The sequence below is a fragment of the Crocodylus siamensis genome, chromosome 15 (assembly GCF_052110815.1).
Source record: "Crocodylus siamensis isolate JL-2025a chromosome 15, ASM5211081v1, whole genome shotgun sequence".
Taxonomy (NCBI): Eukaryota; Metazoa; Chordata; order Crocodylia; family Crocodylidae; genus Crocodylus; species Crocodylus siamensis.
In genome coordinates this window covers 36,891,153-36,916,070 of record NC_143409.1, presented here as the reverse complement: position 1 = coordinate 36,916,070, position 24,918 = coordinate 36,891,153, and the positions used below count along the sequence as shown (strand labels likewise).

The 24,918-nt window shown below is 45.3% G+C and overlaps 1 protein-coding gene across 3 annotated transcripts in view; it reads right to left on the bottom strand.

Moving 5' to 3' along the window:
- Positions 1–24,918, bottom strand: part of THSD4 (thrombospondin type 1 domain containing 4) — a 698,655-nt gene that overhangs the window by 582,766 nt on the left and 90,971 nt on the right. The gene's annotated exons all lie outside the window — the stretch shown is intronic.

Here is a 24,918-nt window from a genome sequence, read left to right as displayed (position 1 = left end):
GCCTCTCTGGGTAACCTGTTCCGGTGCTTTACTACCCTCCTTGTGAGAAAATTTTCCTACAATCTAACCTAAACTTCCCTTGCTACAACTTGAGACCATTAGTAGGGGTGTGCAAAAAAGACGTATTCAATTTGGATTTGGATTCAGCCTGAATCAGGGAACAGCAATTCAATTCACTGATTTGAATCACTGTTTCGATTTGATTCAGCCGAATCCAAATCTGAAGATTCGATGCTGATTCAGAGAATCAGCGATTCAGGCATAGACACAGCTTGAAATGTTTTTACTACATACCTTGAGGTACCAGGCACGGCTCATGAATGCTGAGATGGTGGGATGGATGGAGCATCCCACAGGAGTGTGAGGGGGGTCCCCTGCGTGCTCAGCTGCAAACCCAAAAGTGGACTGGAAGAACTTCCAGTCCACTTCTGGGTCCACTGGCAAGCGTGCAGAGGACCGCCCTTCCCTCCATGCCCCCTCAGCTCAGTGATTAGCTACAGGGAGACCCTGGGTGCCCTCCCAGACTCAGGAAGCACCAGTCAACGAGCTGGAGGGCAGCGGTGGTCCTCTGCATGCTTCACAGCAGACATGGAAGTGGACCAGAAGTGCTTCTGGTCCATTTCTGGGGCTGCTGAGCATGCTGGGGACCTGTTCCCCCTCCACCCCCCCAGCACTCCTGTGGAACACTTCATCCGCCCCAGCACCTTAGCATTCAGAAGCCTCCTAATACCTTGAGGTATGTAGAAAAAAACATTTAAAGCTGTGTCTATAGCCAAATTGTTGAATCTCTCTGAATCAATTTGGGGGATTCCAATTCGATTTGGAGAAATTAAAGGGTATCCTGATTTGATTTGGTTCAGAGATTCAGCAGCTGGATTGGGACAAATCTCCGCAGAATTGAATCAGTGACCAAAGCTTCACACAGCCCTAACCATTACCCCTTGTTCTGTCATCTGCCACCACTGAGAACAGTCTAGCTCCATTCTCTTCTGAACCCCCCTTCAGGTAGTTGAAGGCTGCTATTAAATCCCCTCTTAAATGCCCATGATGAATCTATGTCAACTGTTCCTAATCACCTTTTTCTCCCCCAAGTGCTTAGAAATGGATTCCTTGGGTATCTGCTCCATGATTTTTCTAGGAACTGAGGTGAGGCTGACTGGTCTGTACTTCCCTGGATCCACCTTTTTTTCCTTTCTTAAATATGGGCACTATGTTTGCCCTTTTCCAATAATCTGGGACCTCTCCCAATTGCCATGAGTTTTCAAAGATGATGGACAGTGGCTCTGCAATCTCAGCAGCCAACTCTCTCAGCACCCTCAGGTGCATCCCATCTGTCCCCATGGACTAGTACATGTCCAGCTTTTCTAAATAGTCCCTAATCTGTTTTTTTTTTTCCATTGAGGGCTTCTCACCTCCTCCCCAAACTGTGCTGCCCAGTGCAGTAGTCTAGGAGCTGACCTTGCCCGTGAAGACAGGCAAAAAAGGCATTAAGCACTTCAGCCTTTTCTGCATTCTCTGTCACAAGGTTGCCTCCCCCATTCAATAAGGGACCCACATGTTCCCTGATCTTCCTCTTGTTGCTGACATACTTGTAGAAACCCTTCTTGTTACCCTTCACATCCCTTGCTAGCTGCATGTCCAACTGCACTTTGGCCTTCCTGACTTCATCCCTACACACACCCAAGCAATGCTCTTATACTCCCCTCCCTAGTTTTCTGTCCAGATTTCCACTTCTTGTAAGTTTCCTGTTTGTGATTTTGTTTAATGAAGAGTTCCCCACTAAGCCAAGCTGATTTTCTGCCACACTTGCTAAGCCAAGCTAAGCTAAGTCTTTCTGAACATCAGGATGGTTTGTTCCTGCACTCTTAGTAATGCTTCTTTCAAGTACAGCCAGCTCTCCTGGACTCCTCTCCCCCTCAGACTGGCTTCCCAGAGGATCCTGCCCATGAGTTCCCTGAGCAAACTGAAGTCTGCTTTTCTGAATTCCAGGGTCCTTACTCTGCTGTTCTACATCCTTCCTTTCCTCAAGATCCTGAATGTTATCATCTCATTAGTCACTGCTGCCCAAGTTGCCATCTGCTAATACATTCCCTACCCTCCCTGTTTGTGAGTAGAAGGTCAAGAAGAGCATGGCCCCTAGTTGGCTGCTCTAGCACTCACGCCAGGAAGTTGTCCCCAGTACTCTCCAAAAACTTCCTGGATTGCCTGAGAATAGCTGCATTGCCACCCCAGTGGATGTCAGGGTGACTGAATTCCCCCATGAGAACCAGGGTCTGTGATCTGGAAACTTCCACTAGCTCTTTGAAGAAAGCCTCATTCACTACTTCCTCCTGGTCTGGTGGTCTACAGCAGACCCCCACAACATCACCCTTGTTGCTCTCCCTCTAACCCTAACCCAGAGACTCTCAACAGACCTGTCTTCAGTTTCATACTAGAGCTCTGAGCAATCATACAGCTCTTTTATATAAAGTGCAACAGCTGTTCCTCGTCTCCCCTGTCTGTCCTTCCTGAACAGTTTGTACCTGTCCATGACAGTTCTCCAGTCATGCGAGTGACCAACCAAGTCTCTGTTATTCCAACCAAGTCATAGTTTTGTGATTCTGGAAGGACTTCCAGTTCTTCTTGATTGCTTCAATGTATGACAGTATACAAATACTCACCCTTGTTTTCCCTCTTGTATGAGAAATAAAAGAGTTCAGTGCCCTTTGCCATCAGTTAAGTTAAAGAATACATCAAATATGGACAATTGATAACCACAAAAAAGTGCCATCAGGGATACAATTATCACCAAAAGGCAAACTGGTGCTTAGCAGGAAACATACTGAAAGTCAAGTAACATCGAATGAACCATGTCAGACAATCACCATTAACAGTCTTTGATCTACTCTGCTTATCTCAAGTAAAGGCATTATCTACTTGTGTAATATAATCTGACAGTGTATTTCTTCAGCACAATTTGCCCATCGTGAGTATTCGGACAAAGCTGTTCACATAGGCAAAAGCAGTGGCACGTTAAAACTTAATCTAAACCAAACACATAATTTAATCTAATGGAATAGTACCAGGATGAACATGGATTCCCCAAATAAATGTGATAAGTCACTTTCACTGTTCTTAATATGAGAATTACTGTACTGGTGGATTGGGTTATCCAATAACATTCACAAGAATAAATTTATAAGGATCCACTCTATTGGACACGTGGAAGACTGTAAGAAGACAGAACGGGTAAGCATGTCAGCTACCAAGGCATTATCAATTGCTTTGTAGGCATCATGGGAAAGGGATGTTTTGAAAAGGGATTTGTAGGGAAGTTCCTGAAGCAGCTTTGCAGTTTCTCCAAAGCATGAGGGGAAAGCCCTGGAAAAGGCACAAAGACACTTGTTTGAAACCTAGCACTGTGAGCCAGTCAGAAATAAGCATCCCCATTCATCAGCAGCAGCGGTAATCCATCAAAGTTGAGGACGACTGTCTTATCTATGGGCCTGAAAATGGCTGACAAAGCCTATCTGGGATTGACAGACTGTTGCAGCTTGGACCATTGTTTCCATGCAGGGTGAGTGGCTTTGGGTTCTTGGTTCAGTCTACAATGCACTGTTTCTGCCACTCCTGTTTTTCCATCCCCTGATGTCATCATAAAATTTCAAAGTTCTGAGATCCTTGCAGCAGACTTCCTCCCTTTCGGGTGGTCCTGGGTAATCGTCTCCCAGCATAGCAGGCAAACTGAGTTATGCTAAGGCTGTTTAGCCATAGTCCAGGCCTTCCCAGAACTAAGCAATAAAATTGAACAGAGCATGTTCTGTGAGTGCTGTGATTGGTGTGCTAGGCGAGTAAGAAAACAATTTCCATAGAAGGAATGCTTGGCACAGAGCCAGGGGATTGGTGCACCATATCAGGGATGCTTAACACAGGGCCAAGGGATTGGACAATTTGGGATAAGTTACAAAAGTAATGAACAAATGCAGGGAAACGTGTGTATTACCATACTATAATTCTGGGAGGTCAGACACAGCTACTGCATCCCTGCTTGAACAGTGAGGAAGCCAAAAACTAACATCTCACATACCCAGCAGAGGACCTGACACCTGGTACCCCCAAAGATCACTGCTGTAATGTCTAAGGAGCCACTTGCCATGTTGTATTATGGGGAGGAAACCTGTAATATCAAATATTATTACCTGAAGACCCACTGGGTTAAAATCTGTGGGGAACACGGCACAGGGGACACAATGGTGGGAGTCTACGACAGACCTCCCACCCAAAGTCCTGAGCTTGACCAGGAGTTCACCTGGGAACTGGCTGAGGCCACATGCTCCAGGACCATGGTTGTCATGGGTGACTTCAACTCCCCAGACATCTCATGGGAGGATCACTCAGCAAAATCCGAGCAGTCGCAAAGCTTCCTCTCATGCATGGATGACCTCTACCTGACTCAAGAAGTCTATGGGCCAATGAGAGGTGACACGCTGCTTGATCTGGTACTGGCTACAGGGGATGACCTAATCAGTGACCTAGTGATTGATGGAAAGCTGGGTGACAGCGAGCACTAGCTGATCACCTTCACCATCTGCCGTAAAGCTGGCAAGTCAGTAAGCAACACGGAAGTCCTTGACTTCAGGAAAGCTGACTTTGACAAGCTCAGGAGACTTGTCAGTCAGGCCCTAAGGGACCATGACCCCAAGGGGAGGGGAGTTCAAGAAGAATGGTTGCTCCTCAAGCGAGCTATCCTCAATGCACAAGCTAAGTCTGTTCCATCTCGGAGGAAAGGCAGCAAGAGGGCACAGCAGCTCCCCTGGCTCTCCAGGGACCTAGCAGACCTCCTAAGGATAAAAAGAAAAGCCTACAAAGGATGGAAGACGGGATTCACCTCCAAGGAGGATTATTCTGCACTGGTCCAGTCCTGCAGGGAGCAAACCAGGAAAGCCAAGGCTGCAACTGAACTCCAACTAGCTTCGAGCATCAAGGACAATAAAAAGTCCTTTTTCAGATATGTGGGGAGCCAGAGAAAAAGCAAGGGCAACATTGGACCCCTGCTGAACCAGATGGGGCAACTGACAACTGACGCCCAGGAAAAGACAACCTATTACATGGGTACTTTGCGTTGGTCTTTCATCAGCCCCATGGGTCACCCATGCCCACCATGGGACAGGGCGGTCCGGGTGAGGGAGATCCCCTGCCCTTCATTACCTCGTGAAGGAACATCTTGAGAAGCTGGATACCTTCAAGTCAGCCGGCCCTGACAATCTACACCCCAGGGTACTCAAGGAGCTGGTGAGCATCGTAGCCCAGCCCCTAGCATGGATCTTTGAAAACTCCTGGCTCTCTGGTGTAGTGCCCGAAAACTGGAAGAAGGCCAATGTGGTACCTATCTTCAAGAAAGGGAGGGAAGTGGATCCGGCTAACTATAGGCCCATTAGCCTGACTTCTATCCTGGGGAAGATCTTAGAAAAGTATATTAAAGAGGCCATCCTTAATGGACTGGCTGATGCCAACATCCTAAGGGATAGCCAGCACTGGTTTGTTACGGGTAGGTCTTTCTTGACCAATCTCATTTCCTTCTATGACCAGGTGACCTATCACCTGGACAAGGGAGAAGATCTTGATGGCATGTATCTTGACTTCAAAAAAGCCTTCAAACTGGTATCCCATGATCACCTCTTGGCGAAACTGTCCAATTGTGGCCTTGGGTCCACTATGATCCGCTGGCTGGGAAATTGGCTCCGTGGTTGGACCCAGAGGGTTGTAATTGATGGCAGCCACTCATCATGGTGCCCTGTGACCAGTGGGGTCCCCCAAGGCTCTGTCCTTGGACCCATATTGTTCAACATCTTCATTAATGATGTGGACACTGGAGTCAGAAGCAGACTGGCCAAGTTCACCGATGACACCAAACTTTGGGGCAAAGCATCCACGCCAGAAGACAGGTAGGTGATCCAGGCTGACCTGGACAGGCTCAGCAAATGGGTGGATGAGAACCTGATGGTGTTTAACACCGAAAAATCCAAGGTTCTCCACCTTGGGAAGAAAAACCTGCAGCATCCTTACAGGCTCAGCAGTGCTAAGCTGGCTAGCACTATGGAAGAAAGAGACTTGGGGGTCATTATCATTATTGACCACAAGATGAACATGAGCCTGCAATGCAATGCTGCAGCTACTAAAGTGACCAAAACACTGGCTTGCATCCATAGATGAATCTCAAGCAAATCCCGGAACGTCATTCTCCCCTTGTACTCGGCCTTGGTGAGGCCGCAACTGGAGTACTGCATCCAGTTTTGGGCCCCACAATTCAAAAAGGATGTGGAGAAGCTTGAGAGAGTCCAGAGAAGAGCCACATGCATGATCAGAGGTCAGGAAAACAGACTTTACAACGACAGGCTGAGAGCCATGGGGCTCTTTAGCCTGGAAAACCGTAGGCTCAGGGGTGATCTGATGGCCACCTATAAGTTTATCAGGGGTGACCACCAGGATCTGGGGGAATGTTTGTTCACCAGAGCGTCCCAAGGGATAACGAGGTTGAACGGTCATAAACTACTGCGAGACTGCTTCAGGCTGGACATAAGGAAGAATTTCTTTACTGTCCGAGACCCCAAGATCTGGAACAGTCTGCCATCAGAGGTGGTTCAAGCACCTACATTGAACACCTTCAAGAGCAAATTGGATGCTTATATTGCTGGCATCCTATGACCCCAGCTGACTTCCTGCCCTTTGTGGGGGGGCGGATGGACTCAATGATCTCCCAAGGTCCCTTCCAGCCCTAATGTCTATGAAATCTATGAATCTATGAAACAGGGGTTACTATTAAAGTTCACTTGATACCACATCCGACTAGTTGCCAAGTCAATCCTTGGGGAGCTCTGGCAAAAAGAAATCCTATTGGTAAAACCATGAGTTGATATTGATGGTGCATTTTTTTCAAGTTGGCCTTGAGAATGTCTTTGACGTGCTTTCTCTGTCCTCTTCTTGAGTATACACCTTGACTGAGCTGAGAGAATAAAGCTTGCTTCAGAAGTTTGGAATCTGACATCCAGATGACCTGGCTGACTCAGCAAAATTGAGATTCTGAGCCACCAACAAGCCTGATCATTGCCCCGATGCTCATGGTGTTTTCTTGTGAAAGGACACTAATGTTGGTGGTTCTGCCTACCCACTGGATTTGAATGATATTCTGCATGCAGCATTGATGGTACTTCTTCAGCAATTGGAGATGTCTCCTGTATGTTGTCCACATCTCAGCTCCACACAGGAAGATGGGGATCACAACTGCCTGCTAAGCCTTGAGCTTGATTTCAGATCTGATGTCACGACCTTCAAACACCCATTTCCTCAGGTGTCCAAAGATTGCACTTGCACATTTAAGGCAATGTTGGATATCTTCATTGATGTCAGCCTTCTGCAAGAGATGGCTTCCAAAGTACAAGAAATATTCAGTGTTCTCCAGAGTCTCACTATGAATCTGACTTCAGGAGCTGAGGACTACTCATTAAGAGCTTTTTGGAGGACCTTAGTCTTCTAAATGTTAAGCATTAGTCCTGTTTTCTTGTATGCCTCAGTAAAGACATCAATTATTGCCTGAAGGTCTGCTTCCAGGTGAGCACACACTACAGCATCATCAGCATACAGGAGCTCATTGATTGAGGCTGGAGTGGTCTTGGTTTTCACTCAGAGTCAGCCGAGATTAAACAACTTGCCATCCATTTGGTAGTTTAGCTCCACTCTGACTAGAAGCTTGTCAGTGGTCAGATGTAGTATTGCAGTACGGAATATAGAGTAGAGTGTTGGAGCAATGACGCAGCCTTGCTTAACTCCCATCTTAACCTCAAAGGGATCTGTGATAGATCTGTTATGGAGAACCACTGTTTGCCATTAAGCAGGCAAAGAATGTTGATGAATTTTGGGGGGCATCTGTACTTCAGACAAATCCTCCACAGTGCTTCTTGGTTGACAGTGCTCCACTAGGCAAAAGCTTTGTCACCTAGATCAGGCCTGTCCAACATCTGAGCGGCCAGGTGCAGCTTGCCACATAAGCTACATGCTGTGCAGGTCTTCTCCACCCTAACCCCCGGCCACATAGGATGTGTGAGCTCCCCAGACCCTTGCTACATGGATTGCAAAGGCTCCATATGATGCAACCTCATGACCAAGAAGTGGAAGCTGTAGAGAGAGCCCAAAGATGGTGGCAGCAGCAGCAGCAGCAACAGCAGAAAGAGCAGTGAGGGGGCCTGGAAGGGTGGCCTTGGAGGAGGCCTGCAGGCCATAAATTAACCCCTCACAGGTGATGAATTGGACAACCCTGACCAAGATTTACATGAAGCAATGCAAGATCATTGTCCTTGATGAACCCAGCAGATATGTAGATAATACTCATTATCTTCCACAGTCTATGAATAAGGAAACTGCCACCTCCTTCTTGACCACTCCTATGTTTTTTGCCTTCTTTTTTCCCTAAGTTTCTGAAGTTCCCTCTTTTCTAATCCCATTACTTCAAACTTGGGACAGACAGAAGTTTGTAGTTCTGGTCTTTGTATAAAACTTGGAAGAAAGAATAAATAACTGCTTATAAACTCACTTCCTGACAACCAACTAGGACTATTATCACCAGCACCTTTAAATATCTACTGCTTTCCTGTTTCAGAATCCAGGACAAGCATGCTGAGTTTATCTTCAAATCTTCTCTATTCTTAAGTCTATATTAATAGAATCATTTTACATTTACTCTTTCATTTCACCACTTAACATTTTCTATAGCATATTTTCCCTCTTTCAACCAATCCCCTAGTTTTGATCAAGGCTCCATTACAGAATTCTTAGAAGATCATTTGACACCGTGACAACAATAAATTAAGGTCTTGCCCTATGTGACAAAAGTAATGACTGAGATAGGATTAGGATCTTTACTAGTCATTGGAGAAAACTGTAAGATAGCATTTTTGTGCCTAAAATTGTTTGACATATTTGATGTTTTTATTTTTTTGAGTTAAAGACAATGAACTAGGTTACATAAAACAAAACAAAAAAAGGATGTATATGAAATAGTAATACCAGGAAATTCTAAAATGAAAATATCATGGAAAATTTAGGGGTGGTGATTCTTTTTTGTTTTTAACCATGATGAAAGCATGTCACACATCATTACCATCTAAACTAAAACAAAGAAAACAAGACAAAAAAACCACAAAAACAGAAAAAAAACAAACAAACCCCCCTAGGCATGCTGTAGCAGAGCTGTGGCATAATCATTCAGTTGCTTATGGGGCCAAATCCTACTTGCCATAATTACAATGTATTTCTAAACTCAATAAAACTACCTTACTGTATAAATATAGCAAGACTTAAACTAAAACCCAGCTTCATGCTGAATGTCCATTTAGGAGTTTAAGTTTGGTGTAACTCTATAATCTGAAAGGGACACTACCCATTCACTCACATTTGATCCAAAAAATCATAGCTTTATGAGCTTAATGTTGTAGATTGTTGGTTTAAAAAAATCATAGCAATCAAAGCATTCATAAGCTTTCATATGTTATCATTCATATGTTAGCAATTAAATTTTTACAATGTTTTGACAGGGCTTTAAAAATGAAAAAGTTAACCTAGCTAAAAAAACAAATGAAGTAAGGAAAAAGGAACAGTAACAATGGCAAAGTTTCTTTTTCGTTATACAAGCTACTGTAAACTACATAAGCTATATTTTCCTGTGTTAAAAAATATTTTAATAGTACTGTTAAAATACCTAAAGTTATACACATTTTTATTCTGTAGCATTATAAACATAATTCAGAACTACTACTGCTTTAAAATTGTTCCACTCAAACATTCTTGCTCTCAAGTTCTCTTAGTGCTTTCACATTTTTGTGCCTTCTAAATATTCTTAAAGCTTCCAGTTAGATAGAAAACAAAGTTTACTTTGGAAGAGCTTTACACCACACATCACTGGCCCTCTTTTCTTAAGATTTTAAGTCACAAGATAAACAAACTCTGTCTGCTCCTGGTCACAGCTCCTATCAAGCTCATACCTTGTGCTGTTTTAGTAGTTTCTAACACAGAGAGTGCATTTTTAATGAAAATGAGTGATTTAGTGATCCTGGAGAGTATAGTAGAATCTACTCACATTAGAAAGGAAGAGCTCTTCAGGCCTATGTGGATTCCCACTACTTTTCTGACATCAAGGCCATTGTATCACTTCACAGCACTACTCAGCCTTGCATTCCATACACTCACCTTCCACCAACTTCACATCAATCAAGAGGAAACAGTTTGAACATGAATGAACAGCCACGTACCTAAACTCTGCCTGAGAATGCACTACTCCCAGGATGAGCAAATCATCATGCGTGCTTTTATTCCATAAAGCATATTGCTTGGACTTTAATACCACATTTCACTGCTATTAATTAAGTGAAGACAACTATGCAACTGTTACTTCAATAACAGAAGTAAAATTAAAATAATATAACAGCTTGGTTATAGTGACTAAAGTCAAGTTCTTAAATGTAAATTAAAATGGGCCTGATTTTCATAGGTAATAAGCAGTATGAGTTGTGTGTATTTAGCACCCTTTCAAAAATCAGATCATGTTTGCTTAAGTGGCAGAAAACAGATTTAGGATCTTAATTTCAAGCATTCTGGTTTTAAACATATGCCATTTTACTTATTCTATAGACCTTTGTAGAGTGCAAACAAAATAATATATATGTGCATACTATAAATTTCATTTCCAATGCTGCTCTCACATTATAATATTGGTTAACCAATACTCTACAATGATGTAACTGATGCAGCTAGATTAATATTAATATTAATATTAATTAATTAAACTATTGCAATATGGTAGCACACTGTGTTCAACTGGGAACAGATACTTCAGAAGTTTCACAGAATCATAGAGAAGTAGGGCTGGAAGGGCCCTCCAGAAGTCATCCAGTCCAACTTGCTACCTGAAGCAGGATCATCCCTATCCAAAGCATCCTATACAATCCATAATCTGAACTCTACACAAGTGACACAGCATAGACATAACACTCTAACCTAGTGGTAAAGCAAGGGAGCCATAGCAGCCAATGTGCTGTTTCTACAAAAGGTTGTTAATATATGCACAAGAAATCCCAGGTAACAGGCCATGCCTCTCACTACAGAGGATGGCAAATCCCCCAACAGTCCATGCTAATTTGACCATGGAGTAAAATTCCTTTCTCATCCCAAATACGGTGATTTGTCTGATTGGGAGTGGAGGAGCAAGTGGGAACCTCTGGCTTCGGTCCCAGCAGAAGCACTGGACTACCCCAGTCAAAGCCCCCAGCCTTGGTGCTGAGCGAGTCAACAAGCAGCCAAGATAAGGCCTGCAAGGCCAAGGTTAGACAGTCTCAGAAAGAAGGAGCCCCTGATCAACACAAAAGAAGGAAGAATAATACCTGAGGGCTGGTGAGTCACTAGACAAAGGTGATAATTAAAGGAGCTAGATACGGGCATACTCAGGAGGGTAAGCAGCCACCAGGGGAAGAATACTGCAATCGGAGGAAGCTCTGAAAGGGAGCTGAACCCCTCACAGAGGGGAAGTAACTACTGGGGAACTCCAGTAATAGACAAAACCCTCGGGAGCAGGGTGAGTGACCCGGGTTGGGCAGTGCCTAGAGGGAGATTCATTTACTCCAAGTAGGAAAGATTGTGGCTTGTGTTAAAGTGAGAGCTCACTTTCTTTGTTTGCATGGCTGTCTGAGGGGCTGCCAGTGTTAAAGCATACTTTTTTTGTTCTAGCATTAACTTATCCAGTGCAGGGTACATTGCGCTAAGGCATGACCCTGCCTTTCTGTTTTTTTCTATGACCGGTGGACTGGATTGGGACAAGCAGGCAAAGTAGCAGTCACAGAATCATAGAAAATTAGGGTTGGAAGGGACCTCAGGAGGTCATCTAATCCAACAAATTGCTCAAAGCAGGACCATCCCCAACTAGATCATCCCAGCCAGGGCTTTGTCTAGCCAGGTTTTAAAAACCTCCAAGGATGGAGAGTCCACTATGTCCCTGGGTAAGCTGATCCGGTGTTTTACTACCCTCCCAGTGAGAAAATCCTTCCTAATATCTAACCTAAATTTCCCTTGCTGCAACTTAAGGCCATTGCTCCTTGTTATGTGATCTACCACTACTGAGAACAGTCCAGCTCCATCCTCTTTCAAGCCCCCCTTCAGGTACTTGAAGGCTGCTATTAAATCCCTGGTCGGTCTTCCTTTCTCTAGACTAAATAAGCCCAGTTTCCTCAGTCTCTCCTCAGAAGTCATGTGCTCCACCCCCCGAATCATTTTCATTGCCCTAGCAAAGAGGCCAGTTAGAGCAGAGGGGCAGATGCCAAGAAGGCCAAGGTGCCAACAAGCGAAAGTGACTGAACAGTAACACCTGCAAAGCAGGGACATGGCTGTAGGGGCAATTACACTTGGGCCAAAAAAATAAATAAATTTACATCCATTAAGATGGCTAATCCTATTTTTCTTTAAGAAAAATACTTGGGTTCAGATGCACCAAATTTTTATGCATTTAGCATGACCAGAGAATGGAAAAGTGTTTGAGCTGTGTTTCTAGTCCAGATATCAAAAAGGAAGAAAATAGATTCTATTGCTGTTGTTGTTTTTTAATGGAAGGGTCTGTACATAACATGTATTTGTTCAACCACGAACAGAAATGGACAAGAGCAGATCAGTATAAATCACATCAAAACACAACTAGTGGCATGTAAATTGGGTTTTGGCATAACAGTTGAACTGTCCCTACAGAGGTTAAGTTTAGACCTACAAATCAAGTAACCTGCTTTTGCCTATTCAAATCTGAGGTCAGGAGAAAGAGGCTTCTTCAAAAAGGAAATGTTGCTTTTGATATTAAATGACACACTCTTTCCTTCCTTGTCCACAGACCTAGAAACGCCCTAACCTCTGCTGCAAGCTGTAGGCAGAATTTACACATGGCGCGGAGTGACAGAGCAGGCTCTCACTCCAACTGCTGGCACTAGAAGAAAAGAAATGGAGCTGTAGCAATGTGAGAGGTTGATGATTTTTTGGATTCTTTCCTCGGTACAAATCCTTCCTCTCACCCCTTTTCCATATATAAAAATGCTTTAAGTAACCCCTTCCCTCATTAATATATTTCCAAAACTATAGTGAGACTTATTTTTCATTTGCACGTACAGACATAATTCCTTTCAGCTTGCACTGTTTATCTAAGCCTGCACTGCCCACTCACCTCATTAATATCTCATAAACCTGACTGACAATTGCATTTTTTTTCCTTTAATAAAAACAGGCCCACTGGGTTTAATTCAGCCCAGTGTAGACCCATGTGGATGTAGCTGCGGGGCCTCTAGAGAAGTTGTGGGTTTGTTGCTTAGGTGACCAGAGCAGCTTAATTAGCAGGTAGCATGAGAGAGTAGGACAACTCCACTTAAGGCACTCTGCAGGAGAAACGTTCACTTTAAATTGTCTTTTTCTAGCAGCTGTCCTGCTCCAATCACTTCAGCTGAAGGAAGACTAGTCATAGGGCGCTGACAGACTTGGGGAAAACCCCCCCACAAAAACTGGTGCTTTACCAGAGCATCACACTACTTCAGCCCAGCTCCCCAGAGCATGCATCGATCAGGCACTTCAGGGCTTTTTGGCACTTTTCGGCACTTTGATAGCTCTTTGAATCAGCTTTAGATAAAAGCACCAAAAAGCCCCCTGAAGCACCCAATCCGTACAGACATTGGGCAAGCCAGGTCAAATTAACATGATACCTCTTTTGGGAGTGCACTGCACTTGGTGAAGGAGTATGTCATTTTCTTATTTCACATCTGTAAGCTCCCAAGCAGGCAAAGTACAAGTGTTCAAGGCCTGGAACTGCATGGAGGTTTTGTACCTACAGGGCAACTGCCAGGGTCCAGGACTGTGTGTGTTAACTCCCTGTGACTCTCTTGGCTGCCTGCAACTCTCTCAAGACTCATTGCGACTCTCTTGGCTCTGCTGAATTATGTGGTGTCCCCTCCATATAGTGTGTCCCCCTCCTCCATATAGTATATCCATTTGGCACTGGAGACCCCAGTCATGCAACTCAACAGTCTGGGTATAAGCACCCCTTGGCCTGTCCATCTCCCCCATACACAGCTGGATTTGTTCCTCCTGGCAGTCTCACAGCCCCTGGCATCAAGAGTCCGCAGTGTGCAGCCTGAGCTCAGAGGCTGCAACCACAGCTTGTAACATCTCTTCTTCATTTTGCCAGCACCTCATATGTACATCTTTCATTTGTTCAGCGGATGTTTGGCCACGTGTCCTGGACTCACCTTGCCATCCACCATGAGCTGGTCTTTCACACGAAGATGAGGGTGCTTAGCTTGCAGGAGTGGGAGGGGAGTTGGGGGGTAGCAGGTATGGGGCCAAGATGGGCCCATGATCACAGGAGAGGGTTAGGGAGTTGCCCTAAGGCAGGGATGGCCAAAATGGTGGATTCATTTCCTAGCAGCCCCTGCCCATATTGCTCTGGCCCATTTCCATGGAGACCTGAGTACTAGGGGTGCCATGATAATTGAGGGGCCAAGGTTTCCATGGAAGCTGGCAGGGAACCCAGCTGGGCAGGGAGCTGCTCTGGGGCTGGGCTGGGATCTCGCAGGGGTGACAGAGTGGTCCAGAACCAAGGCAGAGCCACGATCCACTGCTGGCACGCCCCTGCCAAAGGCAGATCACAGCTGTGCTCCAGCTCTGGACCATGCTGTTACCACCACAACATCCCAGCCACAGATTAGCTCACCGCCCTACCACATGCCCTGCCGGTGATCCTGGGGCTAGTCTCCATGGAAACCCTGGCCCCATGCTGTCACAGCGCCACTGCTAGGCAGAGGGCTACTGAGAAATGGAGTCCACTGCGGGCCCAATCCAGCCTGCAGGCCAGACCCTTGCCCTAAAGGGCTGATACACTGAGTGCCTGTGATATGAGAACTGGAATCAGCCAGTGCCCAAAGGACTTCACTCACACACTGGATCAGAAGGAACAGGGGAAAGTGCTCTTGGGCCACTTGCCAGCACATCCAGGTGTACAACCCAGGAGTCACCCTGGCAGAAAAACCCGATAGGCTGAGATAACAGCTCCCATGTGGGAGTCGTTCCATCGCATATGCCCCTTTCCTGGTCTGGAAGGGAGGTCTGTGGATATTTTGCAAAAAGGACTTTTTTTTTTTAATTCCTGCTACACTGCAACTGTAGCAGTTGTCAGGCACAGCTGCATCAGCTCTCTTCTCGTTGACCTGGGGACACACTCTGCCAAAACTGCTGTTTACCCTTTTGCACGCTGACCTCAATAAACACTATCAATGCCTTTCCATGAGTACTTTGTGGGGAGGGGGAGCTGTTTACATCTAAGTGCTTGAGATATCTGTGCTTAGGCTCCAATCTCCCATGGACTGCAGCATAGCCCTGAGGGAAATGCCGAAGACATGTCAGTTAGGCAGATGTCTGATCCTATTGAGTGGAACATACTCTCTTAAGCATCCAGGATTGGGCTGGTGGGGAGAACTGGTGCCTTGGTTGGACTCCAGGCTTTAGCAGGGGAAGGCAGGGCTGAGAGGAAAGCAGGCAATTCACCTTCACCCTATGCCTTTTCATTCCTGGCCCCTTTCCCTCTGGCCCCAACCTCTTTGTGGGCTTCTTAACCATAATGACCTGAGACAAGGCTATGACCATGGGGGGATTGGCTTTGGCAGCCTCAGGTCCCCCCCCACCCAAACCCTGATGCCCCTTTCTTCTCCCATGGGGGCTCCACAATTTCCCCAGGACCTGAGTCCCCATCATGGTTGTGTGGAGCAAGGGTAAACCTTATGACAGGTTACAAGGCATCCTTGCACATGACATGACTCAGAAGAAATTTCAGGAGGAGAGGTCATGGATCCTGGGGGTTGTGCCAGCACAGCAATTGCTGTGGTGGTACTGGGTGGGGGGCCTGGAACACACGACACTAAGATGTGGGGAGAGGCAGGCACGCTAGAAGGGAGGGTCAGGTTACAACTAGATCTGGACAGGTTACAGGGGTGGGCGGATGACAATAGGATGAGATTCAGTCCTGACAAGTGCAGAGTACTGCACTTAGGGAGGAAGAAGCAGCAGCATACCTACAGGCTGGGGAACTTCCTTCTCATCAGCACAGAGGCAGAAAAGGATCTTGGAGTCATTACTGATTCCAATATGAACACGGGCCGACAGTGTGAGGATGCAGTCAGTAAGGCTAACTGTACCTTATCATTCATCCACAGATGCATCACAAACAGGTCCAAGGAGGTGATTCTCACCCTCTATACAGCACTGGTCAGGCCGCAGTTGGAGTACTGCATCCAGTTCTGGGCACCGCACTTCAGGAGGGGTATGGACTACATGGAGAGAGTCCAGAGGAGGGCCACTCACATGATTGGGGGCAGCAGGGCAGGCCCTACGAGGAAAGGCTACAGGACCTGAACCTGTTCAGCCTCCACAAGAGAAGGCTGAGAGATGATCTCGTAGCCATCTATAAACTTATCAGGGGAACCGGCGGGAAATGGGAGAGGCCCTGTTCCCCCGAGCACTACCAGGAGTAACTAGGAATAACGGCCGTAAGTTGGTTGAGAGTAGGTTCAGGCTAGACATCAGGAGGCATTACTTCAGACAGGGCGGCTAGGATCTGGAACCACCTTCCAAGAGAAGTGGTGCTCACTCCTACCCTGGGGGTCTTCAAAAGGAGGCTAGATAATCACCTAGCTGGGGTCATTTGATCCCAGCATTCATTCCTGCCCATGGCAGGGGGTCAGACTTGATCTGCTTAGGTTCCTTCTGACCCTAACAATTATGAAACTATGGAGCAGAGATGTGTGATAAGACTCATTTTGGAAAAACCATGTCCCCTATGTGGACCTGCAGGGACTCCCTGTGCCACCTTTTCCTCTGGTGGTGTCCCTGTGGATGCAACTCCTCTGTAACACCCCTGGTCCTGAAGGTGTGGGGAGTGGGAATGTCAGCCCTGTTCTTGGCAAGGAAATGGTACAGGTCCTTGTAGAATGTCATGCTTTGCATCCCGCACACAGACCACTTTGTAAATGTCTAGCACATGGCAATAATGCCTCCTTATCACTGTGGCCTTGTTGAGGCACTACGACCAGTCTCTGTTGTGGCTCCATGCATGCACCTGCTGGGTGATATACTTGAAGACATCTCTGATTTGATACCCTATCTGGATCTGGCACTGGATGTGTTCCTTCCCCAAGATGTCTATAAGACCTTTTATTTCCCCAGACTGCCACTTGCATTCCCAGGCTTGGCTAGAGGCAGCAAATAGGCTGGGTTCATGCATGGTCTGTGGCAGTGCCCATAGGGTCTTTGTGTCCATGGGTGGGGAGAGGATCTGGTTGCAAGGGGAAGGGATGTAGAAGGCTGGAAAGGTGGATAGAAGCAGTGGTGGATGTGCAAGGGTGCAATTCTCAGCGTGTAATTTTTATTCTCACTTCAGAGCTTGGGGCCCCTGCTCCTGCATCACCTGGCCTCTGATGCCCAAGGTCACCTCTAAAATCTTGAAATGTCCAGGGGCTTTCAGCTGATTCCCCATGATCCTGGCAATGCCACATGCCCCACCCAGGCTGTAAAATTTGAGGGTACAAGGCCCACATGGTCCCATAAGTCCAAGGGTCTGATTGCCCCATCTGGGAGGTTCAGTGCCCCCTGCAACCATATCTTCCCATGCACAGAACTACCTAGTTGATCATTTACTATCTATCTAATCAGTGAACAAGAATAATGGGAGTCAATTTGCACTGAATGAGAATGAAGGCCATGGCAAGAGCCTTCCCTCCAGAAGAGGTCACAAAAACATTAAGACAGAGAATTCCAGAAATATACCAATACTACACATATTTGTGTCCACCAGATCAATGGAGGATTTGCATTAGTGAAACAAGATGACCTCCAGCTTATGAGGTTAACCCTGATGCTAGTCTTACTAAGCCATTTTCATTAAAAATTATTTGAGAGAAAAAAGGGAAATGAAAGATAAGAATCAAATCCCAATTTTAATTTCCTTCCACAAAGCTTAAAACAGTGGAGTGGAACAACAAACTGTTTTTGATAAAAAAAAAATATTTTTTTCAGTAAATTACATTTTTCATTGCAATGGGCCACTTTCTGCAGAAAATATTCAGTGTTAATTTAAATACTACATTCCCTGAAAATCAAAACAAAAGGTGATTGAGACATGCCACTGTGGTGCTGTCAGGGTGTTGAAGCTCAGTTCTAATGGGTAATAGCTACCTCAGGTGTTTCTTTCAGAGCAGCTTTTCTATTTTCAAATAAACTATAGCTAGCTGGGAAAAACATCAAAAACAAAATACTGTATTCCAAAAAGCATCCGAATTATGTATTTTTATATGTTGTAATTACCTCTCAGAAGTTCAACAGCATCCCCATTTTTAACAGTACTATTTCTTTATAATTTGGGCACAATTATTATTTCCCCATATACCTGAATCCCCACACAGGTTCTGAGTATACCTGGAAGAACATGACAATGTTTGTCCATCATCATCTAACACCGTATCTTCCAAAAAAACCCTATAGACCTACATTGGTATTATCTGTAGTGGTAACATAGTTCTATAAAACATGTTTACTATGCTAGGTAGAGTGCAGGCAAATCAAGAAAACAGATTCACCTAGTTAGCTCCCCTTAGAGCCTCATATATAACTGCCATTTTCTGCTTGACCCCCTAGTGAAAAATGAAACAATCTATTTGTTTTCAAACACATCTGCTAATAAAGAGTACAGGTGGTTAGGTTTTCCATCAGAAAACATTTTGGCAAAATTGAAATATTTAATAGATGTGTCAATTTTGATGAATTTCTGGACAGGACTGAAAATGAAGGATTATGTTCCAACTTTTTAAATTATCTCTGACTTCTACTTCTGGCTATCATTTTGTTTCAACATAAAAGTAATAAGATTTTAATCTTTAATTTTATACTTATAAAATATGTGTGTGTGTGTGTGTATGTAAATTTCATATTACAAGGTTTATAATTTTTACATTCCAGAAATGAAATATTTCAAAAGATTGTTTCACTGTTTCCAAATTAAATATTGTTCAAGATTTTATCTTTCCTTCTTACTGAATAAAGCCTTTAAATTTTATTCTCTTCTTAGAGCCACAGATAATCAAGAGGCAATAAACAGCAATCAAGTCCTAATTCAGCAAAGCATTTACTATTTAAATACAGTCGATTCTTATGCGTATTTAACTTACACGATTTCAACTACGTGCACTCGGCTGCTGGGGCTGGTCGCCGGGTGCCGGCTGGGGCACAGTGCTGCGTGGTACTGCCTGCACACACCGGCATGGCTGGGGGGCTGGGGGCTCATGCTTAGCTGGCTGCCCTGGCGGGATGAGGAAGCAGAGGACGAGGGACGAAGAGTGCGTGTGGAAGGCGCAGCTGTTACACTGCACGCATGGGCTGTGTGGCGCCACGCTCGCCTTGTCCGGGCCCTGCTGCAGCAACAGCTGCTTGGCACCGAAGCCTGGCGATTTCAACCATACGAACTGCCTTCGGAACATAAGCCCCGCGTAAGATGCGACTATACTGTACAGATGTTCAGGCTTTTTCTCATAGAGTAAAAGTAACCACTTCAAGACAAAAATAACCTGGGAACAACTAGAGTTAAATCACTCCCAGGGGAGTTTCTCCTAGAAGAATGAACTTCTGTACTTGTTGTAGTTTCTCTCAGAAGAGAACATAGTCCTCCAGCATTCCCCCATGCCCTCAGAAGATAGTGTGTCACTTGGTGAACTCTGCTGCTCCAGCAGGAGGTAAAACATGTCACCTTCACAATCCCCACATTTGCTGTTGGGTCCTGGGGTTTGGGGGATTGAGCATCTCTCCCCTAGCCTTTCCCCTCCCCCTGCCCACCTCAGGGGGCTCCAATCCACATGCCCCCCCCTCCAGCACTGGCTTAGCAACCCCCAAAATGAGTTCCCTCTGCCTCCTTCCCCCCAACCTCTGCCCCATTCTGAAAACAGCACAAGAAACAGGTCTGGGCTGCATCATCAGTTTCAAAAAAAAAAAAAAAAAAGTAGAATCCATCCATTCTGGATTGACTAAATCTATGGTTACCTGTACTAATTTGTAGGCCTGTGGGAAGTGGCTAGTATTCACTTCAGATTCAGATTTAGACAATTGCAGGGACAGTGATTCAGTGATTGGAATCACTGTCCCAAATCAATTTGGCCGGATCTGATTCAGAGATTCAGCTGTCGCCAAAATCAGCCAAATCTCCAAGTTAGACAGGCCCCGTTCCCCACCCGCTCACCCAGCCCGAGCCTCCAGGCTCTTTAAAAAAGCCTGGCACTTGTGGCGGGCCAGTAGGGGGTGCTCCTGCATTGAGCCACTCACCTCACTGCGCCCGACCACCTTCCAGGCTCCAAGTGCCTCCCTAGGGGTGCCTCGCATCCAGCTGACCCCCTTCCTGGAGCACACTCGCTAGCCTGGGGGTAACGTAAGCTGCCGCCACCCCGAGAAGGGACTCTCTCGGCCCTGTGTCCTCAGGGAAACACAGGCCTAATAGTCCTACGGGTACTCAACCCAGTATAGGGACTTGGGGCACTTCCCCAAATCGGGGGCCAAAAAGGAAAGTCTCCCTTAGTTCGCAGACCTAAGGGGTCTCTTAGGCATAATTTAGACCCACCCCTCAATAAGTCTCCCACACTGATCACCAAGGAAAACTTTATTGATTACAGGGGGTAGGGTGAAAATAGGGTACAGGATTGAGCAATATCATAGAAATCCCATAGAGCAAAACAGTCTGGCTGAGGTAGCCTTCTGATCATGCATCTGAGTTACTGCCAGCTATATATATAAAATCAGATCTTGAGTAGCTTACTCACAAGCATCATCCAGAGGCTGTTGGAGATTCCCTCTAGAGGCAGGCCATTCCTAGCTCATGAGCTATGGGGGAGAGAGCCAGTTTTAGATGGTAAAACTCCTCTCTAAGTCCAAGTCCCCCACATGGCTGCTGCCCCCTCTTCCTGGGCAGTCTTCACTTATATAGCCCCTGTGACCTCATTCACCTGGTCCAATGGAGGCCAGCACCTGTTGGCTGTCGGCCAACCAATCTGAAATACATCACTAGTTTCTGGGCAGACTCTAGCCCACCAGGTAGGAGCCCCTCACCCAGGTAGGTGGTACCAGTCATATAGGTAGAGGGAGCAGGTTTCCACTCTCCCTCAGGAACGTATCCATCTCAAGTTACCTAAAGAGATAGGGTAAAGGTGTGTCTCCTCTGCTGGGCCCATCCTAATCAAATTGTCACAGAGCAGAGATTTTGGGGAGAAACAAAGGTGGCTTCCTGCCACAACACTCACCACAAACCCCGAGAAGAGTCGATACACTCTGCCACAAGCCCCTGGAAGCCCTGACAGCTGCAGCAGCAGCCAGTGAGCGGGGGCTTTTTTGTTTGTTTGTTTGTTTTTGTTTAGGAGCCAGGAGACTGGGCCAGGCAGGGCAGCCATGGGGGGGACAGGAGAGTGGGTGGGGGCTGAGGGACATGTTGGAGCCCCCCACGCAGTGCGGGGCAGTGAGGGGCACCAGGGATCGCATTCCCACACACCTGGCAGGAGCCAGTGAGTGGGGGCTTTTTATTTTTTTTATTTATTTTTTTTTTTTAGAGCTCAGAGCTAGGGCCAGGCAGGGCAGCCATGGGAGGGGGGGGCTAAGAGAGCGGGGGGGGGAGGTCAGGGGTCACTCAGGAGGGTTGGGGGAGCAAGCAGGGGATGGGGCCTGGCAGGAATCCTCCAATGGTCCTCTGTTCCCTAGTCCAGCCCCCTCTCCCCCATCCCCTACTTACTGGCATGGAGTCCAGGTCCAGCTTTCTGCAATGGCAAATGGGGACTGCCCAAATATCCAAAGCTCTCTGAATCTTTTCTGAATTGATTCAGAGAGCTTCATATAGATTCAGACCTTTTTATTGGTCTCCTGATTTGATTCAGATTGAGAGATTCAGCTGCCGAATCAGGTCAAATCTCTGAATTGAATCAGCACCTGAGGCTTTGCACAGCCCTGCTAAAAGCAGGGTCTGACAGTACATACAGGGGGAAGGGGTTGAAGGGAGAAGAAGGTTGGGGGGTAGAGGGCAAGGGGACTACATGACCCCCAGGTCTGTTTTCTCTGTTGCAGCAATGGGAGGGGGACAAGACAAACCTCCAACTAGATTCTAGACCTGTAAAATCATTAAAAATATATAAATTTTCCATAGACTCTAATCACTGGGAATTGTCTTATAATCAGAATCATCTTATATTCAAGTAAATACATACATTTTCTATTTTGTTAAGCTATTACTCATGTTTGCTGATTCCTCAACTTTCCTGGTCAGCTGCCTGAAAGCAGCCTGACAACTTTACCACTTTTTCCAAATGGCATAAATGCATTTTGCTTCTCTGAAGGATTTCTATTAATGTTGGAATGTATTTCCTTTGGAAACAGATTCTTTTCATCTTACTATGCTCTCAAATGTTACTTTCATAGTGCTAAAAATCCCCATACAAAAAGTGATTCTCCATATATTCAGGCAGTCTGTGGTGCTATGAAGATGGTGGATCCATCACAGAAGTGCATTTTAAATAGGAACTTGTTTATAGAGACACCCACTTTGTGGTACCCAGATGAAATGCGGTAGCAGTTATTAGGCCTATGCAAAGTGGCTAGTATTCACTTCAGAATGGAAAGGCAGACTGTATGGCTGGGATTCCCTCAGGGTAGCATCAGAGGTTGCCAACCAACCAGCCATTTGTTTTTTAGGTCACTATGATGTCTTTACAAAGGGAAACCTCTGGTTGGCTGATCAACTCAGAAGTCCTGCAGAGTGTGACGGTTAAAAGCTTACACACCAAAAAATCCTCCAGAAAATTTCCAAAGGTGTCCTGATAGGAGATGTACCCCAATCAATTTCAGTTAGATGGAGGATAATAAACACGTTGGGTCTTTCCAAAAAACCTAATCAAATCAGCGCTTAACAGGATTCTGTAACAACACTCCCAGCTGTCCTATCCCAGTAACAAAAATCGTTTACTTCCGAAATTTACTTTGCCAAATTTAAGGCAAAGTACGTACTGTTAAGTAGGTACATGCTGTTACATACTGTTAAGTAGAGAGGCAGTCACCTATGAAAGCTTATGCCTCTCTGACTGAGTTAGTCTCTTAAATGCTACCTTGCCCAAACAACCTCCATCTGTCAGGACTATAATCTATAGGGCTTGGTACATATAGCCTGGCACTGAACTGGGAGTTAAGAAATCTGCGTTGCCTTCTTTTAACCTTTAAGACCTTGGTCAAGATGCACTCCTTTTTCCTTTGGTTCATTTACTTACCCATCCTTTTTCTGACATCTCTTTAGGACAGGGATTATTTCTTACTATTTGTTTGGACAAAGTCAACACACCTGTAGGATTCCATTTTCCTGCTATACACTGTTCTGATATAACTACAATAGTAATATAGTTCAAATACTTGTATAAATACCTATGAAAACTTGTTTTCAATATTTCTATTCCCTTTGCCAACACAAAGGGAACACATATGTTAAAGAAAAGGAAAGCAGAACAAGAAAAGATCAGTAATGGAAGTGCTTAAAGTTCACTTAATAGCACAAGGTCTCAGGGCAATCCAGGAAAAGCAGCTTATCAAGTCAGTCCTTAAATTTGGTCAAGAACAAATTAAATTCCATCATTTGCTAGCCAGAGGCTCAATAATTTAGCTTTAATATTCTCTTTCCATCCCGGGCTTAAATACTGAATTCTTAACATTATTATATTAGTATAAACAGATGTCACAATGAATACTAATAACAAGATGAGCATTTTGGGCACAGACAGAAGCGAAAATTTTCACCCAATCTTACCGTAGAAAGCGGTCTATAACTATGATCAAACACAAAGCTGCACACTGCTTAAAAGATGGCCGATCAGGTGAAAATGTTCAGATGAAGATGTTTCAGAACAAAACACCTTCTGTAACTTGTGTCTGCCTCCCTGCCAGTCTCCAAGCTGTCTTCAGAATAGGAGGGGAAAAAGGGAGCAGAAGAAGTTTGGTCCGGAGGGTTTTCAGCCTCTGCTGAAGAGTGCGACAGGTATATTGGGGCCCCCCCCTCAGGCTGGTGAGCTCCAATTCACCCACCTCACACTCCAGCACGGCTGGGGACCCCCTAGAACAAACTTCATCTGCTCTCTTTCTCCCCTTCCATTCTGAAAGCAGAGTGGCCTGGCAGCTGGGAGGAGCTGTTGCTAAACTAAACTGGCTGTAGGCTCAAAGCCAGCAGTTAGATTCCTCTCCCCCTGGAACCAAGAGTGAATTTCTGTTTGGTCCAGGGGATCATTGTAACTCAGAACACTTCCTGCAAAGCGTTCAGAGTTACAGCAGGGAGATGTACTTCTGCGTGCATCCTTTACATAAAATACAAGCAAAAAACCGCACATCTTTCCTATTCACCTCGAAGTTCGTTTGGTTGGTTGGTTGGTTTTTGTTTTTGGTTGGGGGGGGGGGAGAATTAGTTCTTCCCTACTAAAGTGGGAGAGAAATTAGAAGTGAAAGAGGCAGAAAACCAAAATGTTCTTGAAATTTTCCTTTAAAAAATGTGAGCCAAACAAAATCTTGGTCTGATCTTTTATCAAAAAATATTTTAAAATGTTCAACAAATGTCAATTGGAATGATACTATTGAGATTGAATGGCACAGCTGAATTATCTTTTACTAAGATTTCTCTGAAGATTTCAAAGAATAGATTGCAAAAGTAAATTTTAAAAGAAAATAGTAAAATAGCCTGTAGGCAACAAAGGCGCAATTGTCACAACAGCACACCTGCTGTTGGTTTTAGAATAGTCCAGTGATCATATTACAATATCACCACCTATGCCC